A 26,033-nucleotide genomic window follows, 5' to 3' on the forward strand; every position below is an offset into this window, starting at 1 on the left:
TTTCAAAGGCTCTACGGTTCAGGGAGCCTTTTAAATCCTTTATGTCTGGGCAAAGTATCATTTTCAGACTGTTATTTCCTCTAATAATATGTGAGGGTCCTGTTACATTCTAGACATGCTTAGCATAAGGAGGGATTCTACACGGGCGTCCTAACATGAAAATGCCTGCCCTGTTGGAGGCTCTGCCCCCGACCCACTCACCGACTTTCTGCTCTCTGCTCATTGTGAACTTGTCTTGTAATCGAGTCAGGAGGTGTGCTCGGTTGTCTTTGCCCTCATGAGTGCCAACATCTCTGCCATAAAAGGGTGTGACTACTCCAGGTAGAGGCACTGCTCACACTGGTACTTGGCCTGTGTCGGCCTTCGAGACTATATGCCGCTGTCCCCCGAGCAGCACTAACCTGTTTCTGTGCCCAAACGGTATCAGTAAACGGAATCGGCTTTGGGAGCTGCTCTCCGAAACTGTGGGCCTACATCTTGGGTGGGCCTACATCAGTAGGTGATTGGTGAGCATTGCCAGAGACATATATAGGACTATTTCCCCAGCCGAATGGGAAATGACCTGCTCTTGGAAGCCAATCACGTGCAGCGTTTACTTTGCGCCTGCCAAAAAGATCAACTTTATCTCTCAGCAAGAGGGATGGTGGCCTTGTGTGAGAACTGGCCCCTCAACCCCGTTGGCAGTTTGTGGTGGATCTGCTGGCTAGATCCCTCCTCCGGCACCTTCCTCCCTCATTAATGTCCAGCACTTGTGGATGCTGCAGTCCTTCGGGTCCACAGAGATGCGTAGCCAAGCCCTGGACGACCGTATCTACTGCTATCTTGAGCACCCCTTTCCCAGAAGAGAAGAGAGTCTTTCATTTCTGTGGTTGCAGATCTGGTTTTGTGGAGTAGCAGGGAAGACAGAAGTAGAGGTTCCCCGGCATTCGGACAGGTTGTAATAAGGCGCTTTGTATTCCTCCAGGAGGCCAGACAACACCCTGTGTTGACAACACAAGGAGCCTAAAACAGACTCACTACACCATGACCTCTCAGTGACGCAAACCCTCTGCTCTTCTCTGTGACAAATATCAGCCCCTTGCTGCTGCTTCTTGTTGGTGGTGGGGGGCAGGGCAGGGAGTGGGGGAGAACGGGGTTGAGTTTAGAAGGGGAGGTTAAGAACACATACCTGGTCATGCTTCACAGTGGCACTGGCCTGGCCGTGGCTCTTCTCTTTGTCACAAGCCACCTGCTGCCTACCAAGGCGCTTCTGGTATTCACCCTGGGTTAACTTGGCACAGCAATGCAGCCAACACCAGATCTCCTAAAGCCATTTGATTGCAAGAGCTATGGATATTACAAGAGGCTGACTTTGGAAGTGACTGGAAATATGTTTTTAATCCTTTCCTGGGAAAGCAAAAACCAAGTTGTTTCATGTATGGGACACAAGATTGCCCATGTTTGGGGGAGGTGATATATGCTTCATTGAAAATGACTACTATTAGTAGAGTAAGAACTCATGGATGACTGCTACGTACGTGAGTAGCATAAGGAAAGCCTGTTATTGAGGTGAGCAAAGTGATTGTTGGCTCTATTCAGAGACACATGCTCACAGAAAACTGTTTCAGAAAACAGATTCTTGGGTCTGGGGAGATGGCTCAGTGGCTAAGAGCACTGGCTGCCCTTCTAGAGGACCCGGGATCAATTTCCAGCACCCACAGGACAGCTCACTACTGTCTGTAACTCCAGTTCCTGGAGACTGTATGCCCTCAGGCTGAGGAACATGCAGGCAAAAATATCAATGCACGTAAAGTAAAAATAAATAAAAGCTAATTTTTTAAAAAGTAGATTCTCCAGTCACATGAGCTGGCACTGTGTGACCCATGTGTGCTCCGTATCCATCTCTGTCTCTGTGGAGCGTGCAAAGTCATGAAGCACAGAGGGCTGTTTCCATATCGAGGGGTTCAGAGCGTGTGGAGCGCCCAGGACGGAACTTGGAGAATGTGCGTTACCAGTGACAGCTGAGGTTGTGGACAGGGTAGGAGCCAAGGCTGCAGGGCCTCCTAAAGGTGCTCACTGGAGCCAGTCTGTCAATGCAGGAGACTTCTTGAAAGTGGAGGTTAATATTCTCCTGCCGTTTAGTATAATGTATAATGTGCCTACGCCTTTGGTTTTTCCAAGTGTTGTTATTTACTTGGTTTTTTTTTCTCTCCTTGGAAAAGTTATTTAGGCTTCTGAACCAGTTAGGCAGCTTTCTTTGCCTAAACAAGCTACTTGGTAAGAATGCAATGACTCTTGATCCAGCCCACAAACAGAGACAGGGCATGCACAACACTCTGCAATTACCTCACTGAATCAGTCTGGGGCTTTAATTTTTCTTATCAGTAATTCACTTCAGATAACAGCTCCAGAGATAAAATGGGCCTTAGGGTTGCTTGGTTGATGGGAGGGAGAACAAAGGTTTTATTGCTCTTTTATCTCTTGTTTACTGAAAAGTATTTGGTTGTAAAAGATAAAGACAAAACTATTGTGTGGGCTCTAGAAAAATGAACAAATAAAAGTAATTATTGCAGTGGGACATTAAGTAACAATGGGATATATTTACTTCTCTCTCCCATTGGTGGCTTCAAAACTGGTACTTTATTTTATTTTTTAACATTTGTTTTCCTCTCCCCTTCAAAACATGTATCTCATGATATGTGCATATTACAAGAATACACCTGTAAGGTAATTTCTTGGAGGGTGAAATTGAGGGCCTATATACCTCAGTCTTATTTTGTTCTGAGAGTATCATAAAGTGCTGTCTTTCTGCGAATGATGCAATAAAACGCATTCCAGAGCTTCCAGAAGCTTCTTGAGTCCCATTGAAGAGAGTAAGTTGATTACAATAGATAAATTAGATAATATGTATTTACTTGAAGTGCCAAATATTCCTCAGGAATAACTTAGGAGAAATGATATTCTTTTCTTTGAAAACCGTTAGCTTTTACAAGTCTCTAACTCTTGTAGTGTTGGCGGGTAAGGATCTTTCTCGATGAATAGTTAGTAATCACAACAGCAGAAGGACGGGCATGCGACTCTGCTTTCAAGTATTTTAGATACAGTCTTTGAAGTGTTCTAGAGAATCAGCCGTAATATTGTTTTTTCCCTCTCTTTCGCGGATTCTTTAAGACATGTAGTGTGTGTGTGTGTGTGTGTGTGTGTGTGTGTGTGTGTTGCATGTGCGTGGGTGCAAAACTCAAGTTACGTGCCGGTGAGATGGTGTAGTGGGCAAAGGTGGTTGCTGCCAAACCTGATGACCTGAGCTTGAACTTTGGCACCACAAGGTAGACAGAGAGAACCGACTTCTGAAAGTTTTCCTCTGACCTCCGCAGGTGTGCTGGCTGAAAGGATTTTTTTTTAAAAGGTGAAGTGGGTACCTTTTGGTGGAACCTGCCGAGGTGTGTCAAGAAGTAAACACACCATACGTAACAGTTAGTGCAAGAGGTTTACTGGGGAGGGGAGTGGAAGAGAGGCAGGCAGACAGAGAGAAAGAGAACAGGGAAGGGACAGGGGGAGAAGAGAGGCAGGAGAGCACTGACCTGTGCCGGGTGGGCACTTTTAACGGGTAGGCATGGCGACAGGCGACAAGGCAGCACCAGAGCAAGCTGTTGCCTTGGAGGGGACACGGCAAGGACAGTTAGTCCAGCACAGCAGTGACACTCTATGCCCACAGTGACACATGCCCCTTCAGGTATTGATAGTAAAAGAGCGTTATGTATGTGGCATTTTATATAAATTTTATCTAATAGATGAGTTTGCTATAGACTAGAAGACATTGGAACTATCAGTAATGATGGTGGTGGTCAAATTGTTAATATTACACATATACACATATATAATTATATTTCAAATACTTATTTTACCATGGGGATTATAAAGGTAGAATCGCTCCTGTTCATTAGTTGGGCATTCTTCTCATAAAGGACCGTCAGTTTTTACTATTTAACCCTTTTTTTCTGTACATATTTTCATGAGGTCTAGCCTCTGAATGGACTTCTGCTTTTGACTTGGCATTCCACGTTGACACCTGTGGCTCTAAATGTTTGGTCTGATCTATAGTAACCAGAAAGGTGTCTGGGGAACCAGAAACAACAGAGTGGATAATGACATCATTCCCTCACCTCCATGACCATGTGTGGTTGGGGGAGTTAAGTGAAAGGGTTAAGTAAAACAGATAATGAATTAAAATAGATTATTGAGTAAATTTCAGAAACAGTTGTGTCTCATATAATGTTCATAAATGTAAAGAGAGTGAGTTAATGAACAACAAGAAAACTTGCCAACAAGTGGGGATGAAATTTGTAGGTAATCATCCACTATTTCTAGCTGCTTTGTATGCTTGTATCTGCATGTATTTCCTGGCTGGCTCCAACACTACTTTGTGCCTTCATATAAACTCATTTACCCAGGAAAGAAATCTTTATCCAAGAATTTGTGTTTTAAACATACTTTCCCCCAGGACGCAGCCTCAAAATTTTAATGCAGAGTAAGACTGAAAAAGCTTCAGGTGGGGCTGACTGTAGAATTTCTGTTTCTGGTGTTAAAAACAGCCCCCCCCCTTTCAGGTCCATTCCCCACAGTTTTTATAAAATTAAACCCATGAAACATTTGTCAGCCCCTGTTGTCCAAACTCCATGCTTATGGCTGAAGTATTATCAAGACACGACTCCTGTTTTCAAGGAACTTTACAGTCAGAGAGGAAATAAGATTGGCATGAAAGTAGCTGTCATTCAGGGCAGAAGGTGCTCTGAGGTTAAACGGAGCTCGCATCATTTCCCTGCTGGATGCGTACCAGCGGTTCCCGGTCACCTCTTGGATCACATTGAAGAATGCTCAGGCTTTATGAGCAGACACCACCCTAGCCCTTTCAATTTTTGTTTTGCACCATCCAGCAAACCCCCTCTACTCCTGTCCTCTGCCTAATGCTATCACCTATCGCCCGTACACCCTCCCTTTACTCGTTCATTATTTCCTCTGCCTAATGCTATCACCTATCCACTCCCCCTCCCTTTACTCGTTCATTATTTCTGCAGCTTCTAACTGCCTGTCCGACACTCTGGGGGAAAACAAAAGTAAATCAGTCCCCGCCTGGAGCAGCTCACCATCCAGCGGGAGAAGACTGACAAGAGGCTGTTCTTAAGGAAGAGTGTGTCGTCTTAGGATGTGCGGAGCACCAAGGGAGGAGAAAGGGGTTGCAGGCCTTGCAGAGGAAGTGAATCCTGCCAGAAGTTGATTAGGAGTTCACCGGGGAGAAGAGGGAGGGGGAAACTGGAGAGGGAGAGAGAGAGAGAGAGAGAGAGAGAGAGAGAGAGAGAGAGAGAGAGAGAGAGAGAGAGAGAGAGAGAGAGAGAGAGGGGGGAGAGCACTGGGTAGCAGTTCAAGGGTGACAGCAGAACCTGGCTCAGTCTGGGCACTGGTCGCTAGAATGAAAACTAGAGGGCAAAGGTCACAGTGGGGGTGGGGGTTGGGGGGCAGGGGTGCCTTCGGTTTGCAATAACGGTATGATCGACGTGAGTCTCAGAACGCTGACATGGTAAAGCCACGTTAGTTGGGTTGTAATAGTCTCAGCACGGGAGGAAGCAGAGTCAGTTTAAATGCACTGGGGAGACCCTTCATAAGAGAGCGTGTTCAGATATGTTTCTTTGAGACCCTCCCTGATGGGAGATGTCATTCTGTAAACACGCCGTGATATACCTGTATCAGGATAGGATAGGCTATAACTACAGTAACCAGTAGGCCCAGGATTTCCAGGACTTGACAATATCATCGTAGGCAGTAGTCTGCATATGACTTGGTGCTGAAAGCTATTTCAATATATTTTTCAATATTTTCACCTTGACGCAACCCCCTCTCTAACAAAATACTGAGGCATCACTTTGGACCAGGGAGTAATGCCCTTCTGTTCTGCTTGCAGCCCCGCCCACATAAGCAGGTAGAGGAACCTTGGATGCCAAGGGGAGGAAGGTGGGTGTGGCTCAGCTCTCCAGGTCCCCTACATCTTACAGGCTGTCACAAGTTTTCTGTTGTAGAAGCGGAATATGTCCGTATTACTCAAGCAACCTTTCAGCTGTGGAGTTTCTCAGAGTTACCATCTCTTTCTTATGCATAGGCCATATCCCTGAAAGGTTCAGACTGTCCCTCATCAGTCCTAATACTCAGGGAAAAGCCATGTCCTGAATAAATGGGTTTGAAAACATTGGGTTGAATTTGGCAGAACGGGGCTGTGTGTGAATGGTGGGAGTCTGGCCTTAGTGGTCTTTTACCCATAAAATACTCAGGAAGCGTATGGTTTATTTTTCCCTTGTTTGTGATTGCCCATCTATCAGAGGACTGCAGCTTGATTTGCGCTAAGATAGGGACCATGCAATAATTTATTGTAAAGCCTTTTAATGCCACTTTGCTTGTGAGACCCTCCTCTCTTGTCTAGTCTCAGGAAAAATGCACATTTGCTGTGAATGTGACATTGCTGTGGCACATTTTAAAGTGAATCTAGAAGGTTTTTTTTTTTGTTGGTTTTACGAGACAGGGTTCTTCTGTATTGTTTTGGAGGCTTTCGGTCCAGCCTGGCCTCGAACTCATAGAGATCCGCCTGCCTCTGCCTCCCGAGTGCTGGGATTAAAGGCGTGCACCACCACCGCCCGGCAAATCTAGAAGTTTTAAGGGCATCTAAATATGCCTTTCCCATTTCAGTGCCCAGTTTGTGGGATTCAGTAGACAACAAATCATTTGCTATTCCATGTTAAAAATAAGCACATAAAGATACTGCTGGAAAGTGAAACCGGAAGGATGGATTTATACGCAGTGGAAGGTGAGGTTGAGACCCACTGAGAACTTCACCTGCAACAGCATTTCCTTGCCCACAACTAAACATCACGACGCCTTCATCTTCTCCTCCTCCATATCTTTGGCTTTTTCTTCCCTACTAAGCCTGACTTTTAAAATGAGTACAAGCCAGTGAATATGAGCACTGGGTCTAGACAGTTCCCTATAGTCTAAAGGCAGAGAAAGTCAGTGTCTGTGGCTTTGCTTTTAAACATAATCCATGGGAGGCAGGTGTGGCCATAATTATTTCTGGTCCAATATAAAAAGCAAACAGGTCAATTCACTCCTTTCCGGGACCAGTTCTACCACAAACCTTTTCTGGCCCTGGAAAAAAAAAGGAAAGAAAGACAGACAGAAAGAAAGGAAGGAAGGAAGGGAGGAAGAAAGGAAGGAAGGAAGGAAGGAAGGAAGGAAGGAAGGAAGGAAGAGACAGAGAGAAAAAAGAGAGGAAGGAGGTAGGGAGGGAGGGAGGGAGGAAGAAAGAAAGAAAGGAAGAAAGGAAGAAAGAAAGAGGAAAGACTCATTGAAGTAGTAACGGGGCTCCCTGCCTGTCTGTCATCCAGCAAGCTTGAAACACTTACATTATACTAGTGCACCTCAGGGGGTTACTAGCTGGCTTCTGCTTCTGCCTGAGAATTCACTGCGGTGGAGCGTGTGTGTAGTCTGTCTTGCTTTCTTCTACACTGAATTTGCATTTTAACGTATTTTGCATTCTTCATAGCTAAGAAGGAACTTTTTCTTTTCTTTATCCCCCCGCCCCCCATTATTTCTACCCCGGGACTGCTGTAAGTGGAAGCTGATGAAAATTGGGTCACACAGTGCAGACAGAATTGCAGTGTAGAACAGGAATTTGAATCAAAGGGAGGAAGAAAACAGGACTAGTAATTTAACCCTCTCTCTTAGATTTTGCTGTACTTTTCTTTTGGTTTTCCTTCCTTCCTTCCTTCTTTCCTTCCTTCCTTCCTTCCTTCCTTCCTTCCTTCCTTCCTTCCTTCATCCTACCTTATTTGGTTTCTCCTGGAGTTTTCTTAATTTTCTTTTGCCATTCCCACTCACTATGTTTCTACTCCTGGGCATTTTTATTTTACGAATGTATTTCCTTTTGTGTACACACTTCTCTTGAGCTCTCAATACACCTGCTTGGAAACATTCCCTGATCTCTCAGAACCAGGATGCAGAAGAAAAGTCATGAGATCATCACAACAGCTCAGCCTCTTGCTGGCACCTCACATTGTTGCCCCATGAGGTGTGGTGGTTTACTAATGGGAGGTGTGGCTTTGTTGCAATAGATACGGCTTTGCTGAGGAAGTGTGCCACTGTGGGGCAGGCTTTGAGGGCTCATATACTCTCAGGCCACGCCCACTGAGACAGACCACTTCCTGTTGCCTGCAAGCCAAGATGAAGGACACATGGCTACTTCCCCAGCACCATGTCTGCCTGCACAAGATCTATATGGCACCATGATGATAATGGACTAAACCTCTCTAAGCCACCCCAATTAAAAGTTTCCCTTTACAAGAGTCGCCATGGTCGTATTGTTTCTTCACAGCAATAGAAACCCTAAGACACCCAGGTAGTAGGTCTATCTCATTTCGTTCTTCACCATCAACTCACGTGATTAATTGGGCTAAGCTGAGGTATGACCAGCCTGGGATGCCCAGCAATCTTAGTCTCAATACTCTTAGAGCAGGGGCAAATATCATTGCCTATTGTTGAATTCAATCATGCTATTATACATCTTAAACTCAGATCTCTCAAGAGCCCGTATGGCCATACTCTCTTTCCCCTCGTTTCAGTAACTGTACACTAAATGTTGTTGTTGCCATGGATCCATTTAAATCTCACCCCCCCCGAGGTCTCATTCTGGCCCACTTGTGATTTGGAGGCTGTGTAGAGACTTTCTTTTGCCTCATTGCCAGAACGTGACAGTTCGAGTCTTCTGCTGATTCGATTAGCTGAGGAGCAAAGGTTTGGAGAGTCAGGAGTCCTCCTGCACTGTGGGAAACCGCTGCCTAATTCTCTGAAGACTAGCAACCATTAACCTTGGGAGAGCAGCGAGGGTTCCACAGCTTGATAGAGATGCTAGGGGTGTGCAGCAGTCTCAGCTGTATAACCTGTTCTGCACTAATTAGGAGTTACTATGAATCTGCTTGACAATTAAGGACAGAGTGAACTTTAAGGTAGATCGCTGCCATGGGACCACCAACCGTTTTCAAGCAAGCGAATGAAAATTTGTATTGAGTCCTGGGTTTTCCCAAGACTATAAAATCTCTGCAACAGTGTGGATTCAGACATAAGTAAATGTCTCAGGCAGGGTTTCTGCCACCTGAAAGACGTTTCCCTTGGGGATAATGGCCGCAAATTCTTGGTGGCATGAGTGGTTTTGTGTGTGGATAGCACCTACGAGGAGACTATAGTTATTCCAAGTCTAGCCTTAAGGAGTCTTGGGTTTTAGTTTGTCTACATGTTTACCATATGGGGCTAAGGAGATGACTAAGCAGTTTTGACTACATCTTGTTCCGACAGAGGACCTGAGCCAGTTCCCAGCGTATATCAGGTGACTCAGAAAGGCCTTGACTCCAGCTCCAGAGAGAGCTGACTCCCCTGGCCTCCAAGATGTCCCGTCCACATGTACACAGTTAAATAAGGAAACATAAACCTTGACATTTTTGCTATATCAAAATCATGTATCTTAGCAGTATGATAGTTTTTAGCAGTTACGTGTCCATCCAGAATATGAAAGCAAAATCGTTATGTGTATTATGTATATATAATTATGTGAGAGTCATAATTTAATGAGTGTACTTTCTTTTCTTCCTTGCCTTGCCCTCTAATTTGTACATTCCTGTATCCATTTCCATTTAGTAGGACTATGTCATGGGTACTCTTAAATTGTGTTCTTAGACCTGAGCAGAGATTTATCAGGGCTAGAGTCTCCAAGAACCTAATGCTGTGTGTCAGGTAAGAGTACCCTGTTATTATCCAGAGTCTGCAAAGGAGACAGCAGCAAGGGTGTGACTTATAGCTAGGATTCAGGAAGATGTGGACAGTTCAGGAAACAACCCTCGTGCTGTGTGGTATAACTGAAAAAAAAACCAAAACAAAACTGTAAATATAATTAAGCCAGGTGGATTCCATGACAACAAAGAGGATTAGGACTGGGGTGGATCTGGTAGACTATTGAGACCTATGCGAATAGATGTCAATTTATTTCTATCCTTTCTCCCCGGGGGGCTGGGGGACAACAACAACATAGTTTGATGTCTAAATGAAGTAATCTCTGGAAAGAAAAGGGAGATTATATTTGTTAAACTGTATAAAAAAATCAGAAGATAATATGGCTTTGTTCACAGTATTACATAAAGAAGATTAAAAACGTAGAACAAGCTGCTTAAACACTGTAAACTAATTAGTTCTACGAATTGTTTTCCCGAGGTTCATGAGATATGAAACATTGGCACTAGTGCGTGAAATACACTCTGCCTTGGTGCTGTTTTCAATTTATTTTTCTGTTAGTGTCGTGTGTGTGTGTGTGTGTGTGTGTGTGCACATATATATGTACATAAATGCATGTCCATATTATATATTAGCCCAAAGCAGAAAGGGGCCACAGAACTGTGGTTGACATTTTGTCATCTTCAGCCTGGCATGAGATGACCCTCTTTTAATACCCTGTATAAATATCAGCTTCATTTTCTGCCACCACAGGCTACATGGCCCAAATGATGTCATGACAAGGCCCATAGGAAGTCTCTCTGCTGTTCAGAGCCTCTGGCAGCTACCAAGGCAGCAAGGCCACATCAAGTGATACAGCTCTAGGGCTTCCCTGAAAGTAGGCTACAGAGACCCAGAGTGAAAGTGGAAACACGCACAAGCCATCATCAACTTCTCATTCCCTAGCTCTACAAGGGTAGAGCTAAAATGAGTGTTTTCTGGGTAGAGGACTAGTCAAGAATACATTTTCATTTTGTAAGTATGTTTACTAAGCAATAATAATAATAATAAATAATGCAAAGATACATTCCATCTGCACCTTATGCATCTCTTGCTATTAGAGGAATGGATTTTCTCAGTCTTTTTTTTCTTTCTTTTTTTTTTTTTTGGTTTTTACGAGACAGGGTTTCTCTGTATTGTTTCGGAGGCTATCGGTCCAGCCTGGCCTCGAACGCACAAAGATCCGCCTGCCTCTGCCTCCCGAGTGCTGGGATTAAAGGCGTGCGCCACCACCGCCCGGCTGGATTTTCTCAGTCTTAGAACTCTGTAGTAATGAGACTATTTATGTTAGTTACTTTTGGGGGGGGCTGTGGCTGAGTATCTAAGGAATGCCCTTTAAGGGAGGCATTGTTTATTTAGGCTCACAGTTTCAGAAAGTTCAGTCCATAGTTACTAGGTAGGCCTTGTGCTCTAGTAACTATGGGATGGGGATGAGGGTAGGGGCGGGACCGTGAAAGGGAACAAAGTCCAGGTGGTTCCCAAGGTGTAGCATCCAATGCCTCCTTCAGTTTGTCCCCTGTTGCTTGTCTCTGGCCAGCTTCCCAGTCTTCCCACTGTCACGGTTCTGCCTGCCCTGTGGTCCCTTCTGAGGTGTCTATGGCCTTCAGTTGCCTTTACTTCACTCGTGGAAGGGACTCAGTCATTGACTTAATTTATATATAGAACATCTGCCCCTCCTCACCAGGCTCCTTTTCAGGACCCATCCAGCCATGTGCCATTAGCCTTGGTTTCTGTAGTGCCTGAGAGGATTATATTTTACAAGAGTTTTGTATGCTATGTTTGTACAAAATGGAAATTTTTATTATTTTCTTATCTTATGCTCTAGCTGATAGTATTTCTTGTCTCTGTCATGAATCTATGCATGAAGCAAGATGTAGTATTTTTACAAAATGTGCCACTGAATTTGATTTTAAATAGGAGCAGTAAATGTTGAGCAGATAAAAAAATGGCTGAATGGTTCTAGGAACATATTGGTTTATGGGGGGAAAACCCCTTCAATTCAAGCATTGATGTGTATTTCTTTAAATGGTTATATCAAACTGGTAATGTTCGATTTCCACTTTTAACTAGAACTTTATGTATGTTAAAAACAGAACATTTTGGACATGGATATATATTATTTTGTGTTTTCTAATGATTTTTAAAACGGATAGGAGCAGGCATTTTTCTCTTTAGTTGTCATGTCCAAAAGAATAAGTCAGTACTGTTTCTAATGGGTTTTGAGATTTTGCTCTTTCATAAGAGGTATTTCAGAGAGTACAAGTATTTTTTAAAGATTTATTTATTTATTTTTGTGTATATGACTACTCTCTGTCTTCATGTACATCAGAAGAGGTCATCAGATCCCATTATAGATGGCTGTGCTATATATGGGTGCTGAGAATAGAACCAGGTCTTCTGGAAGAGGAGCCAGTGCTTTTAACCACTGAGCCATCTCTGCAGCCTGAGTATAAGTATTTTATGCTGGAAATTCAACATTCTTTTCCTTGTTTACAACATATATATATATACATATATGTATATGTATATATATTCTTTTCCTCTTACTTTAATAAAGTGTGATAAACTCAGATTGTGGGTTGTGGAAACAGTCTGTGAATCAGTGTGTTTATATGTTAGCAGGATCAAATTATCCTTCTGCTACAGGATCCCACAAAGACTTTCAGGAACCTGCAATGCTTAGCAACATGCCTAGCTCACATATACACACAGCTCAGTTAGGAAATGGCTTATTACCTCATTTTAATTCGGGAAGTGATACTTAGTTTTGTGTTTAGATTTGATGAAGGAATGCCTAGGAATGAAAGTCCCAGGGATCCCCCTGCTCCAGAAGTGACGTTCAGACCTCACTAGGAAACTTCTGTGTCTCCTGTAACCCCCAAACCCCACAGTAACAGTAAATCACTTGTTGGCCTGCATAAGGATAGTATGCATAATTTAGATTTTTAAATGTGTTTTCACTTATTGAGGTCAGTGCTTTTGTGTCATACAATTGAAACGTGACACGAAGAATTAAGGATAGCCTGGGCATTGCTCAATTATTGCTCTGATCAGATTTTAATTAGTACCAGATGTAGAAGGAAGTGCACTTTTATAATCTATTACCATCCACTTGCTTGCATATGCACCCTTGGGCTAGAGGTGTTTTATTAATTATTTTTATTGGTAACCAAGACAACATTTTGACTTCTGAATTGAAAATCTCCAACTGGCTTAAAAAAAAAAAACTACTAGTCACCTTGTGAATGTTAAACAGTGTTGTTTACCAAATATGAACAAATCTAAGGAAACTGGAATGATTGGTCAAGATGAGGTCACCAGCTTTAACATTCATCTGTAATGTCACTCTGGACCCAATCACTTGCAAATTATTCTTCTAATCAAAATTAAAGTTCCTTCCTTGAGTTTGAGCCTTTTTAATCAGTTTGCAGTGCAGAAATGGGTTTGTATCTCTCTGGTTCCATATACTTTCCTGATGGAAAGGTTAGCGATGCTTAATTTTATATTTTTAGAACAGCCTTAGAGAAGCATAAAGACTTCTGTAAATAAAATGAAAGTTCCAATTTTGAAAGCAGAGTAATGAAGTATGAACAGTCTAATGACAACAGTAAATGCCCGCACGAGGAAATTCAATCCTTCCACGAAATAATTAGATACTAAGGGACTTGTGTGGGTTCCAGAAGTAAACTCAGGTGACCCTGTCTTATTCATCAAGAGTGATGAGATCCAGTCCGTGTGTTTCCTCTGGTACTTCCCTGCGTTTTTTACATGCCGCCTAGAAGTTTGCAACTTCCATGCCATATATTTTTTCCTATCTGACTTTTATGACTTCCCCCATGAAATGTATTGGTTGTCTGAGTCTTACAGATCCAAAACTACTTAATGGCTGTGGCTGCATCCATTATGCTGTAGTGTGTGTGTGTGTGTGTGTGTGTGTGTGTGTGTGTGTGTGATGTGTTTTCCTGACATCTGTGTAGATATCTTCTGAAATTTACAAAACCTTTGTAACTAATCTCACAGGTTGACCTGATTTGGGGCAGTGTTTGTTGCTGCTAATTACACAGCTCAAACCTTTGGGAAATAGGCCCTTTTGTTAGTGATGAATTTGAGCAAGCAACTAAACCTTCCCGAATAATGCTGATCAGGGTTTCTGCTGAGGTCTTGGGCTCTGCACCTCCCTTGCATGCCTCCTCTGCTTCCTAGCTGCTGGCCACTGGGCTTGGCGTGCATATTAATTGCTGGAGCAGGAGCAGCAGCTGTGAGCTTCTGCAGCAACAGGGCGTCACACAAACAGCTGTGTAATGGGGCACATGTGGATTATTCGGTGAGACATAATGACGGGCATTTCTGTCTCAGTGTTATGTATCTGTCAGAGGCTTTGTGTGTGTGCGTGAGAGAGAGAGAGAGAGAGAGAGAGAGAGAGAGAGAGAGAGAGAGAGAGAGAGAGAGAGAGAGAGAGAGAGAGAGAGAGAGAGAGAGAGAGAGAGTGTTTTTCCTTCCAGGGGCTTTGAAAAGCTGCCCGTGTTTTAGTGGTTATCACCGAGAATGACCTGAAATCCCACTGCCGCTCATCAGTTATGCTGCCTCTAAATATCAGCCTCTGATTGAAGTCTTGTTACAGTGTGCTTTAGCACCAGGGAGGCTCTCCTTACAACAGGTATGTGTTTGATTTGGAAGCATACTAGTTTGCATCATTTAGCAAATAACCTACAGTGTACTTAAAGCTCTACGCTTTTCACCCAGCATAAAAATTATCATCCATATAGGGTGGCCTGGATTAGTCATATGCCAACTATCCGGGTCAAAGGCAACTGCAGGTAGAAAGTCCGTCAAGAGAATGCCATGAGCCGGGCGGTGGTGGCGCATGCCTTTAATCCCAGCACTTGGGAGGCAGAGGCAGGTGGATCTCTGTGAGTTCGAGGCCGGGCTGGACCCGCAGCCTCTAAAACAATACAGAGAAACCCTGTCTCGTGAAAACCAAAAAAAAAAAAAAAAAAAAAAAGGGAGAGAGAATGCCACGTCTATTACTGGACATCAATGTACTAGTAGCTTGGCTATTGCTGTTAGGTCCACCCTAAAGATAGTAGGATTACTCAGGGAAAGAAAATATTTGTGAAGTCTATCTCTAAAAAGCAGTTGATAAACCAAAGAGAGTTGAAATAGAATCAGTGTAATTACCAGAAATTCTTTCACGGTTGCATTCAACACAGTGTGTTGTAGAACAGTTCAAAGGAATGCCTGATAGAGAGCCCTTTGACATGTGGTTTTCCTTTTCTGCCTTTCTTAGTAACATGCAACTATAATCTAGAAAGATAAAGAGTTTTTTCCAATGAATTGTAAGTTATTAATCTGTTTTAGAAGGAAAAAAGTCTTAAAGGTGCGGTGTGTGTGTATGTGTGTGTGTGTGTGTGTGTGTGTGTGTGCTTGCATGGCATGTGTGGGTCCATGCTTTTCCGCATGCCTGCCTGCCTGCTTGTCTGTCTATCTCCCTGTGTGTTCAGAGAGTCCAAAGGACAGCCTTGGTTGTCACCCTCAGAAATACCATTCACTTCATTTGAGACAGAAACTCTGTACTTAGGTTAGAGTGAGTCCCACGGATCATCCTGTCTCCACATCCCAGGACTTGAATTATACCCGAGTGACATCTGGCTTCACACTTTTAAGTGGGTTCTCGGGATCAAGCTCAGGTCCTCATGCTTACAAGGCAAGAAATTAACTGTTTAGACTCTCTTTTGCTCCATTGGTGTGTGTTTGTTTTTAGGCTGTAAATTCTAATTTACAGTGTCTTGTTCTTGTTTGTAAACTACATCATTTCTTGGAGTCAGAATAACAAACACGGAAATAATATATTTCTGTTACACGGAAATGCATAGTACATGTATATGGTGTGTGTTTGAACAGAAACATCTTGCAGGTAGATAAGTAGACTAAATATAAAGAATTTCTACAGGGAATCAGAAGCACAGACTCCTGAACCTGAGATTTCTGGGAATTGTACTCGATTGAAAGGCAATGAAGGGTTCTCCTGCAAATTGTACTCCGATGTTCTTGTTGAACTGGCCATTTTCATTTACATTTTAGTTAATTAAGTCAGAAGGGGGGAAACCGTGAGGATAGAATAGTTTGTCTTGTCTTGAAACCCCAAAGACCCCAGCTGATAACTTTGTCCATCAGTGAAACTGTGTTGGACTAGAGCTTCATGAGGGAGCTCTAAAAATACGCACCTCTAAAGGTTCGCATACTTCCAGCCTAAGTATTGTGTGCTCTGCCTTGCACTCCTCCGTGCTTCCTACAAAGCTCTCAAGCCACCCTGGCATCTCCCAGCTCATGTTTTATTGATTTTCCAACTGTACCATCTCAAAAGGTACCAGGCTATGAAAAACATGAGCACAGTTTGAAAATCACTTTTGTAAAAGATGTTGACACTGGACATTTTTTTAAGCCTCTGGAAAGTATTGATATTAATTATATGCTTCCCGTTGCTCCAGAAACCATTCAGCTCCAGCATTTGGCACCTCTAAAGGTGTATAGTCTAGAGGAGAGTGGTCCTAGGAGGTCTCTTTTTTGGGATGGTCTAGGTGGGTCAGTTCTCCTGAGAAATATTTGACCAGATTGTTGGATGCCCTAGACACATCTATGTTATGATGCACAAGTCTTATGCGAGGTTATAGAGCTGCTGATGTGGTCCTTCTTGCTCAGCCCTTAAAATTATACTGGGTTTTCAGGTTCCATTCTGCTTTTAGCAATGCCACAGATTAAACCACTTGGAAAATACTGCGCCACTGACAGCCTTAGAATCTCTTTCCGTTTTTCTCCCGGGTTCCTCACCAAATTGTTGGTGGGCAGCAGTGGCATTCTTTTTTCCTCTTGACTTTCCTGGAAAGTTCCCGCAGTCCTCCATTGCCCCCATGAAAGTCCCTCCGTGGTTTCCTCTTCTAAACTGTCATAGGACGTTACTGAGTACTGTGAACCATCTGCCGCTTCACACTTATCTCGTAGAGGTCATTGAAACCGATAGCTGGGAAGTGCGAAGCATATGACAGGATTAGCTACCTCACAGGAGTGGAGTGAGGTTCCACCCGGACCAGTCTGTAAAGACTATGAGTGCTAATCCACAAAGACAAATTAATTATTAACATCACATCCTGTGTAACTTACAAAGGGAACGTTTACCCACTGTCTACTGTGACACATTTGTTCAACAGGAAAGGTGTGACAACAGCCACAAGTCAGACTTGAGGACACTTCCCTTAGCCACTTATTAATAGCCATTTCTCAGTCTAATAAATATCTTAACCCAAAAACGTATTAAACAAGGCACAGTTCTATCATGTGTGGAGGGAAAAAGTAATATCAAATTGCACAGATGCCATCTATTGAGACAGAAGCTCTCCTATTGGGTAGTGATTTTTTGCAAATATGCTAATATACTAGCACTTGGATGATAGGGGCCTACATAGATAAGAAATAGCATCAAATAGCCAGGCTTCTCCTTGTACTTTACATCTGGCAAGTTAGCCAACATTCTGGAGCCCGGTGGACTAATGCCAGAAGTTAATATTCAAATGTAGACTTAAGTTGAGGCAGTGTTTCTTATGCTTGTTGGTACTTGATACCAACTGGACTGGCATCTTCACAGTTGGTGGTGTAGAGATCCGTTCTCTCTGCCAGCTGAAGCCATCCAGGGTGGGATAGATGGGTGACTTGCAATGGAGCTGCCCCTTTTTGCCAATGCAGAGGTTCACGGTTGCCTGTCAGCGTCTCCCTGCGTTGTGTCTGTCCTGCTTGGACAAAAAACTCAACAAAGTTTTCTCATCCTCTGGGAAATTCTTACATACAAAACTGAAATTCATTCTTGTCTGGAATCCGTGAAAACCCTATTTTATTTTTTTACTGTTCTGTGTTGATGACTATTTCTTAACATGAAAGACAGTCTGCGAAATATGATGGATTTCATGGAAAACTCTGAGAAGTGACAAACGCTGAAGTTCTTTGTCAGGGTACGCACCCTGCCGAGGTGGCTAATACAATGTATGCACTCATCACTAAGTAAGAAAATCAAGTCTGATCTACAAACCTCGGGAGAGGGGACAGTCCAGAGAAGAAACTGTTCTTCCGCCCAGCGGATAATTTCCACACAGGGAAACACAGAGCCTGTGCTGTCCTAGCTTCTCATTTCTCAAGACAAGGTAGAAAGTTCTACTTTGTAGGAAATCTCTTACAGGGATTTATAGGCTACCATTTTACAATGTTTAATCTAGATCTAAACCATGGTAGTTCATTACCTATGTAAATGTTTACGTCAAATGTCAAATAAAACTCCATTTGTTTATAAATTGTAATTTTGGCTTAGGACACATTATGGGCCCTGGAAGATGGGTGTCTTGGTTTGAGACCCATTTCTTCCCTTCCCTAATTGTAAAGTGTTAGAAGTTCTGTCTTAGTTAGGGTTACCATTGCTCTGATGAAGTACCATGATCAAAAGCAGCCTGGGGAGGAAAGGGTCCATTGAGAGAAGCCAAGGCAAGAACCCACACTGGCCTAGAACCAGAGGCAGGAGCTGATGCAGAAGCCTTGGAGGAGTGCTGTTTACTGGCTTGCCCCCACCCCCAGCCCCAGCCCCTTCCCCCTGCTTGCTCAACCTGTGTTCTTACGGAACACTTTACAGTTAGTCTCTGAAGAAACCTAACGTTTTCTTGCTGTGTGGAAGCATACAAAGCCCAAATCAGCAAAGGATCCGGCCGCTTTCATCTTCAGTGAACGTTAGATGGTGATCAACAAGGAAGAGAGATGGAAACACAGCTAGCACCAGTAGAGGCAGAGTGGTAAAGCCCAGGCCTGGAATACAAGGTGTGAGAGCAGCCTGGCCTTCGAGAGCTGAGACTGGTGTGGCGTGGAGCCAAGGGTAGGCTCCTTCCGCAGGCGAGGTTTCAAACCAACGATGTCAGCAGCCCAAGGGCCACAGCTTCCAAGACTAGAAAGACTTCCATCGGTAACACCATCTTGGAAGGGAGCGGAGTTGTTTGCAGGAAAACCCTTGGAATAAGTGAGGACAAACCTGGGAGGTACCGTGGGGTGACTGAGGAGTTCAAGCAGGTGCGTGGGGGAGGGGAGGAGCTCCATTACAGTGTTGAGATTCCTGCAGGGGCTAAGCGTATCAAAGGTTTGTCCAAATATCCTTCAGCCTTTTCATCAGCTGCACATTTGGACATTTGTGTCCCTGGGCACTACAGCTTTATTTCAACCTCGAGTAGTCTCAGATGACTGAGCCGACTCATGTTGCTGATGAGTATCTACTTGTCATTCTAGCTCTCCTGCATCCCGTGTGACTTGTACCTTTCTGGTGCATATCAGCTGCCAGAGCTACGGTCTTTTGCTGCAGATGTCCCTAATTAAGTTGATTGAGACAGGTCCATGGGATCCTGTTGCAATGGCTGACGAGTCTGGCTGTCTCAAGAAGCACTGTCCTGTCACCCGATGCATGCCGCTTACTAATGTCCTCTGGGCACAGTTTATTAAAGACTAAAGTCTTCAAGTGCTTTTAATATGAAAGCTGTGGAGTGACGGTGGCTAACAGGCAGGCAGGAATGTAGGAATTATTTCACGTTCTTCTGTAAATTCTGAGTGTTTTTAAGGAAACTTTACTGGGGATTGGCGGTTTCCATTGTCTGAAATGTTTCCTTTTATTTTTTAATCGAAACTAATGTTAGCATCAGTATTTTTATGCATCTAGCTTGTTGTAAACATAGGCACTATAAATTGAAAGAAAAACATTGTATCACAAAATAATTTGCGTGGTTGTCAGATCTGCAGAGTGTCTGCTTGCCATCAATGATACTGGTCTCCAAACATGAAAACTGGGTTTTTATATCTTCCTTACCCATGTTTAAGCTGGGCCTGGTATTTCACATTTGTAATCATAGCACTCATGAGTTGGGGTAGGTAGAAGACAGCCTGAACTATATGAGACCCCGTCACAACATATAAAAACTAAAAAACAGGTCCACATTTACTCTCAAAATTTTCTGGATTAAAAACTATCTAGTTACACTTGATAGCTTATGTTCCTAGTTTTGTACATAGGTCTATATATTCCCTTTACCTATCTGCAGCATTTTGTACAGTTTCCAAAACTTCTCTGTCAGCCCAGATTTAAGGCTATTTTGATTTCTTAAAGAATATCATATCATGGTTATTTCTAAAATATGCGAACAAAGATGACATTTATTAAATGTTGAAAGAAACAATAAAAGAAATTTCCAATTACATATAAGAACTACTGTGCTGTGATATCAATGACTTCATTATTCTCTACATGTATAATGTCAAACAGTAGAGAATAGTGAATTCTTTAATTTTTAAAATTAATTTCTATACTATCTAGTAGACATGCCTATTCATAAAACAATGATAAATTGAAAATGGAAGATAGATGTTTCTTTTTTGTCTCTTGCCTTCAACAGAGATCCATTGGTTAACAAATTCTGGTATTTTCTTTCTTTGATCTGTCAGAATCTATGTAGGAAGTTTTTATTGGTTACCATGTACATGAGAACTGACCACTAAATACATCCTTAAAGTACTTTCCTGTAGGGGATGTGCTATCATGACTCATCACAGTCTACCCAGGCATTTCCTAGCTCTATACCCTTACCTACCCTATCGATAACTTAGAAGTGTCCTGATCTGGTAGTGGACACTGCTGGTTACCAGTTGTCCAGGATGTGCCTTCCAGTCAGAGGGATGATATTTCTGTCCTCGACCAACTAGCGTGAATTTGTAGAGCCTATGCTCCATCATAAGACCTGAAGAGAAGATGGAGATGTGGTCCTTGTCAATTCCAGTGACTATATAATAATGAGGATTCTATTGTATTTTAGAAAGACCATTTCTCTAATTGCACACATTTGGGTAATCGTACTTTAATATCCTCAGTCCGATGTGATTCAGCAGAGTTGTGGGTGGATGTGAAAGAAGTAAAAGCTTTTCAGGGAAACTTGAATATTGAAGGGGGCAGATTTAGGGGCCTGAAAGGGAAAATGAGCAGAGATTTGTAGGTAGGAGTGTACCCAGCAGGATTCTGGGTTGTGGTAACAAAACCATGAGTACACAAAGAGTCTGATCCCGGGTTGGCTTTACAGAATAGGGAGGCACTTGGTTTTTTCTTTTCTTTTCTTTTCTTTTCTTTTCTTTTCTTTTCTTTTCTTTTCTTTTTTCATTTTTTCCCCAGGCAAAGCCTGAAGAGTCAGGAGGAAATACAGAGAAGTATGAGGCCAACTTTGGGGAGAAGAGGCTAACCCACACTGATGATACAGCAGGCTAGGCTCTGATAGGCAGAGTGACATCAAAGAAAAACATAAGAATCTAAACACCTAGGCTGGTTTTATTTCGCCATTCTTCATCTAGGCAAGTCCATCAGAGACTCTAAGGAAGGGAAATTATCAAAAAAAGTTTGTTTTATCCGTTGTTAGCACCGATAATCCTTGAGACACAGACGGAGGAGAGAGTGTATGGGTTATCGAAGGACTGTTGAGACCCAGGATTAATGGAGAACTCAGAGGCCAGATTCCCGTTTGTGTACTATTAGGAGCGAACACTCGCGATTGACAGATTCTATCAGCTTCTCCGTTCAGTCCTGCAGTCTCGATCAAATAGAACTGAGACAGGCATTGACGGTTCATTTGCAGCTGCCCGGCGCTTCTGCTCCAGTCTCAATGCTGACATGTATGTGGCAACTGGGGATGAGCCTTTTCCTGGGAGTCACTTCCCCATCCTCAGTAACCGCGTGGCGATTGGGCATCAGTTGCAGTTGGTCTAGCCTGGAGGCTTAGAACGGCATCTCTGGCTGTTCCGAGAAGGCCCATTTGGAGTGCCGTCTGGCCTGGCCGTCCCTAGAGCAGTGAGCTAGTGGTCCCAGGTCCCTCGCTGCAACAGACTGGATGTGCATACCTGCTTTGTCACTGACAGGTGGCTGTTGTCACTGCAGTAGCCGCTCCTGCAGCCATAGGTGTGCATCTGGGTTTCCAAGCCCTTCCTAATGAATTGTAGATTGAGAATCTCATTCTCCTGCAACTCTCACTTGAGGATCAGGGTAATTATTTCCTATCGCCCTTTGTGGAATACAGTTATAATTGCATTACTGTTAACGGCGTCCACATTAACACTTAATTGTTAATGTCCTCCTAATTTGGAAGAAATCATCACCTCTTCATAGTTCATTGCCAGGAAAGAGTTGTTAAGGTGCGAGAGAATAAGGTTTCCAAATAGAGAAAGAGGAAATGATACTAGAACTCAGAGGTAGAGCCTGTGCACTGACTTCTCTTTCTGGGGTGTGTGTGTGTGTGTGTGTGTGTGTGTGTGTGTGTGTGTGTGTGTGTGTGGTCGATCAAAATCTTGAGCACATGCAGGAGCAGGCATGAGTCAGAGCTGGCCTTTTAAAATACAGAGGCACTAGGTGTTTTCTTTTTTCATTTTTTCCCCAGGGAAAGCATGAAGAGTCGGGAGGAAATACAGAGAAGTGTGAGGCCAGCTTTGGGGAGAAGAGGCTAACCCACACTGATGATACAGCAGCCTAGGCTCTGACAGGCAGAGTGACACCAAAGAAAAATATCAGAATTTGTACAGCTATTCCATTTTGAGGTTAAGCCACAAGGCACACTCCCTCTCTGGGAGTAACAGGGATTCCTGTGGTGTGGAAGGGCTCTGGAGCTTGTGGTAGGAAAGGGGCGGTAACTTCTCCTGGTAGCTGGCATCCTGTCTTGAGTGGAGAAAGATGCATTGACAGGAAGAGAGAAAGACACCACTGTGGTAAGAGCAGCCAGGCTGTGGTGGGCTCATGTAGGCTTTGACTTTCATATGACTATTAATTTCTTCCTTTATAGTACACAGAATTGCCTGTTAGCAACAGTCAAACAGTTACTTGGTCTGACTTTGCAGCGGGAAACTAAAGCATTTCGGGAAGTCTTTGTTTAAGATGGCGATAATGGCGGTGATAAATGATAAATAATGGCAGAGAGAAAGAAGACATGGCAGGGTTACCTCTGTGCTTACATCCTTTAAGGGGAATCTGCCGCTTGGGGGCCGCGCTCTCTTTTCATTTGTGTTTAGGCTGAACACCTGGGGTACTAGTTTAGTGGGAAGTTCTTGGAAGGAAGAAGGGATAAATGGGAAGTTCAGGAGCCTGCTGCTAGCATGCTCAGCCTGCGGCTTCTCCCGGACCGACCCAGGCTAATGCTGGTTTAAATCTCTGTTTCTCCTCTATTGAAATTCTTGTTCTAAAAAGTTTGTGTATGTGTGCACGTATGTGTGATGTAGATGTGGGGCTTAGCTTCGTCACTGTAGAGAATAGAGGACAGCCTGGTGGAGTTGCCTCTCTTTTCACAGTTACCTGAGTGGCAGGTCATCGGGCTCCTGTGTCAACGATGCATCTTACTGTCCCTGTATTGAAGTTCTTAGTAATGTTTAGCAAGCCCCTCCTCCTCTTTGTATTTGGTGCGTGGATCCTGCGCCTTCCAAGCTGAGCACTTAGTCTTGCTAAGCCTTCCTGGTGGGGGTAGCAGAATGTTTAGCTTTCAGCCGGTGTGGTAGCAGCCTGATTCGCAGGCACCCAGTGTGCAATTAAATTCTACACTCTTATCAACATCCAGACTGGCCTGACGACATTTCAACATTGCTCCTTTGCAAAAAGGTCATTTACTTAAGCAGCTGTATGCCAAGTAACCTGGTTGACCTAATTTTTTAAAAAACCAAAAACCTATTCAACTGGTTATTTCTACATCAAATATAAACCATGGATCCTTCTCGAGACTACGATATTGATTAATGAGTTTAGTTGTGTATGTTTTAACGCATCCTTCTAAACAAAAGAGCTGTTGGAGCTGGTGGATTCCCCCGAGTGCTAAGGTTTGAACACGTGGGAGGTTTCAGACACCCTTCCAGGATAGCCTTAGCCTCTGAGAAGGAGGTCACCTGTCACCATTGCTACTGTGAAGGGGCCTTTAAATGATTCTGTAGCTAGGTTTGGTTATGTACTGACCAGCTAGAGACTGTACCATTCGCTCGATGTTCCTTTGTTTCTTGTAAACACTCTTCCCAGTTCAGTCTAAAAGTTCGGTCTTTAAAAGCGATTTTGTCTTTCCTGCCTAAGGGTGACCATTTTCAAGGAAATATGTGCACTTTGACAATCTGAGTCTTGTCTATTTAAAGCTACAAGTATAATTTCTTTTTTATTGGGTGATAAACTTTCTTTGTGACAAAACAAAGGACTGTCATGATTTCTCTTCCTTTTTAAGAATTGTGATTCTGCATTTCTTTACAGACTTTAGGCCGTATTTTACATAATGCTGTTTTTATGAAGAAAGTTATATGGCTTTGCTTGCTATCAGTTCTGCAGAGACATGGGTGGTATCGAGTGTTAAATGAAGCATGACTAGATCATGGAAAGAGAGGAACATGTACTTCATTTGAAAGTTTGGGCTCAAATGCCATATTCCTATTGCTGTAATGGAATTATGAACTCACTGAAGAAAAAAATCCTAGTACGAATTTTGTATCTGCATTACCTTGAATGGTTCCTTTTGGTCCACCTTGCCAAGGGAAATGAGCTTGGACAATGAATCCTGGTCTCTTTTGCTTCTGCCTGGGAATGCTACCGTGTCTTGTCTTGTATCTGGACTTGCTGCCCCAATGTTCAGCCTAGGCTTGTTTTGCTGAGTCTGACTGAATCTTACATTTGGCTACCTGAGATGTCTATGAGTTATTTTCCTTACTGGCACATAGCACTTGTGTCAGAATTTACCTAATTTACTTATTTCAAATAGATACTGTTAATTTTATTTCTTTCACAGAATCTTTTTTGTTATTACACTTACTTGTTTAGGGTGTCCTCAGAAAAGACAGCAGTGCCCTTAACCACGGAGCCACTTCTCCAGCCCTATTCATCAAAAAACATTTAGCTTTCCCAAAAAGTTATACTGCCAAGAATAAAAACTTGCCAAAAGTAAACCCACAAGGCTCTGGTTTTTGTGCCTTCTCTCTATATGTCAAAAATAGAGATTAGGCAGTGTTGGAGAGATGTTGGAGGCCTGTGAGCATCATGCCGAGGCTACGTGAAAGAGGACCCGTCTCGAAGCAATCTCCTGGTGTGATTCATTGGCCACTAATGTTGTAGCTAGGTAGTGTCTATAGGTTCTACAGGGACAGGCTATTCTCTTTGCTGATCCTGCCTTGAGGGATGAGATTCGGTAGGGTGCTGAGGTAGCACCCCCCCCTTGTTACACACTCTCAGACATTATAATCATTCCTTTAGATTTATATTTCGATTTTGTTCAGTAATTACCTATTTAAATGTAAATTGCTCTGTAACCTTTTAGTAGTCTCCTAAAGATTGCTTTTCCTTCTTACTGGGGCTAACTTTCCACCAAAGAGCAGAGACCAGACATCCGACGGTGGAAGGATTCAAAGACACACTTAAATCAAACGTGGCCCTCCCCTCAGCCAGCGTCTTCTTCAGGACGACTTTTAGCCGAGGGTACCCCCTCTTCTAACCCTTTCTTCACTACCGAATGTTCTAGAGCAGTCACATCACATGGCAACGCTTTTGAGGACCCCCTGAGTGGTGAAGGCTCCACTGCTTACTGCGGTCCCCGCACCACCTCATCCTTGGCCCTTTTAAAGTTAACGTACCTCTTCTTCTAGACACCAAGGCAGTGGGGTGAAGACGGGAAACCAAACACCATAGACTATGGCCGAGAGCAGGGAAGCCAGGGCCACAGTGGAAGTTTCTGTAAGCCGGTTGCACAAGCCTCTTTCCTTACGCAACCCAGCTGGGAGGGAGAGGTAGCATTCCATCTCCCCAGATTTGGCCCAGTGACACCTGCCTTGTTCCCGTCCGTATGAGTCATTGAAACAGCCGGACGGGAAGCTCGTTGAGGTGTGGACACAGAAAAGTTGGGAGAGAAATGTTTCTGTGCTTTGCAGCCCTGGTCCCCAGCTGTCTGTCTCCCGCCCTAGCTGACTGCTGAGAATATGTGGGCATTATCTCTCTGCAAAGCACAGCACTGACTCAGCATGTAATACCCGCACCTTTGACACAGGTTATGGCTGCACACAGTTTATGGCCGTCCACTGTTTCTAAGTCCACAGTGAAGCTTTGGTAGCCCCGTGCAGGCAGACACGGGATGCTCAGCTGCAGTGAG

General features: G+C 43.5%; 1 protein-coding gene and 1 long non-coding RNA gene across 3 annotated transcripts in view; one reads left to right on the top strand and one right to left on the bottom strand.

The window, feature by feature from the left end:
* Efna5 (ephrin A5) overlaps positions 1-26,033 on the top strand; it is a 275,872-nt gene that overhangs the window by 165,684 nt on the left and 84,155 nt on the right. The window lies entirely within an intron of this gene.
* On the bottom strand, positions 15,665-25,756 carry LOC121142726. The gene is made up of 2 exons (XR_005879781.1): positions 25,522-25,756; positions 15,665-17,618 (listed from the first exon to the last, which is right to left on the bottom strand). It is a non-coding gene; the product is annotated as an uncharacterized LOC121142726 (long non-coding RNA).

This window comes from Mesocricetus auratus, unplaced genomic scaffold (genome assembly GCF_017639785.1).
Source record: "Mesocricetus auratus isolate SY011 unplaced genomic scaffold, BCM_Maur_2.0 Super-Scaffold_100010, whole genome shotgun sequence".
NCBI lineage: Eukaryota > Metazoa > Chordata > Mammalia > Rodentia > Cricetidae > Mesocricetus > Mesocricetus auratus.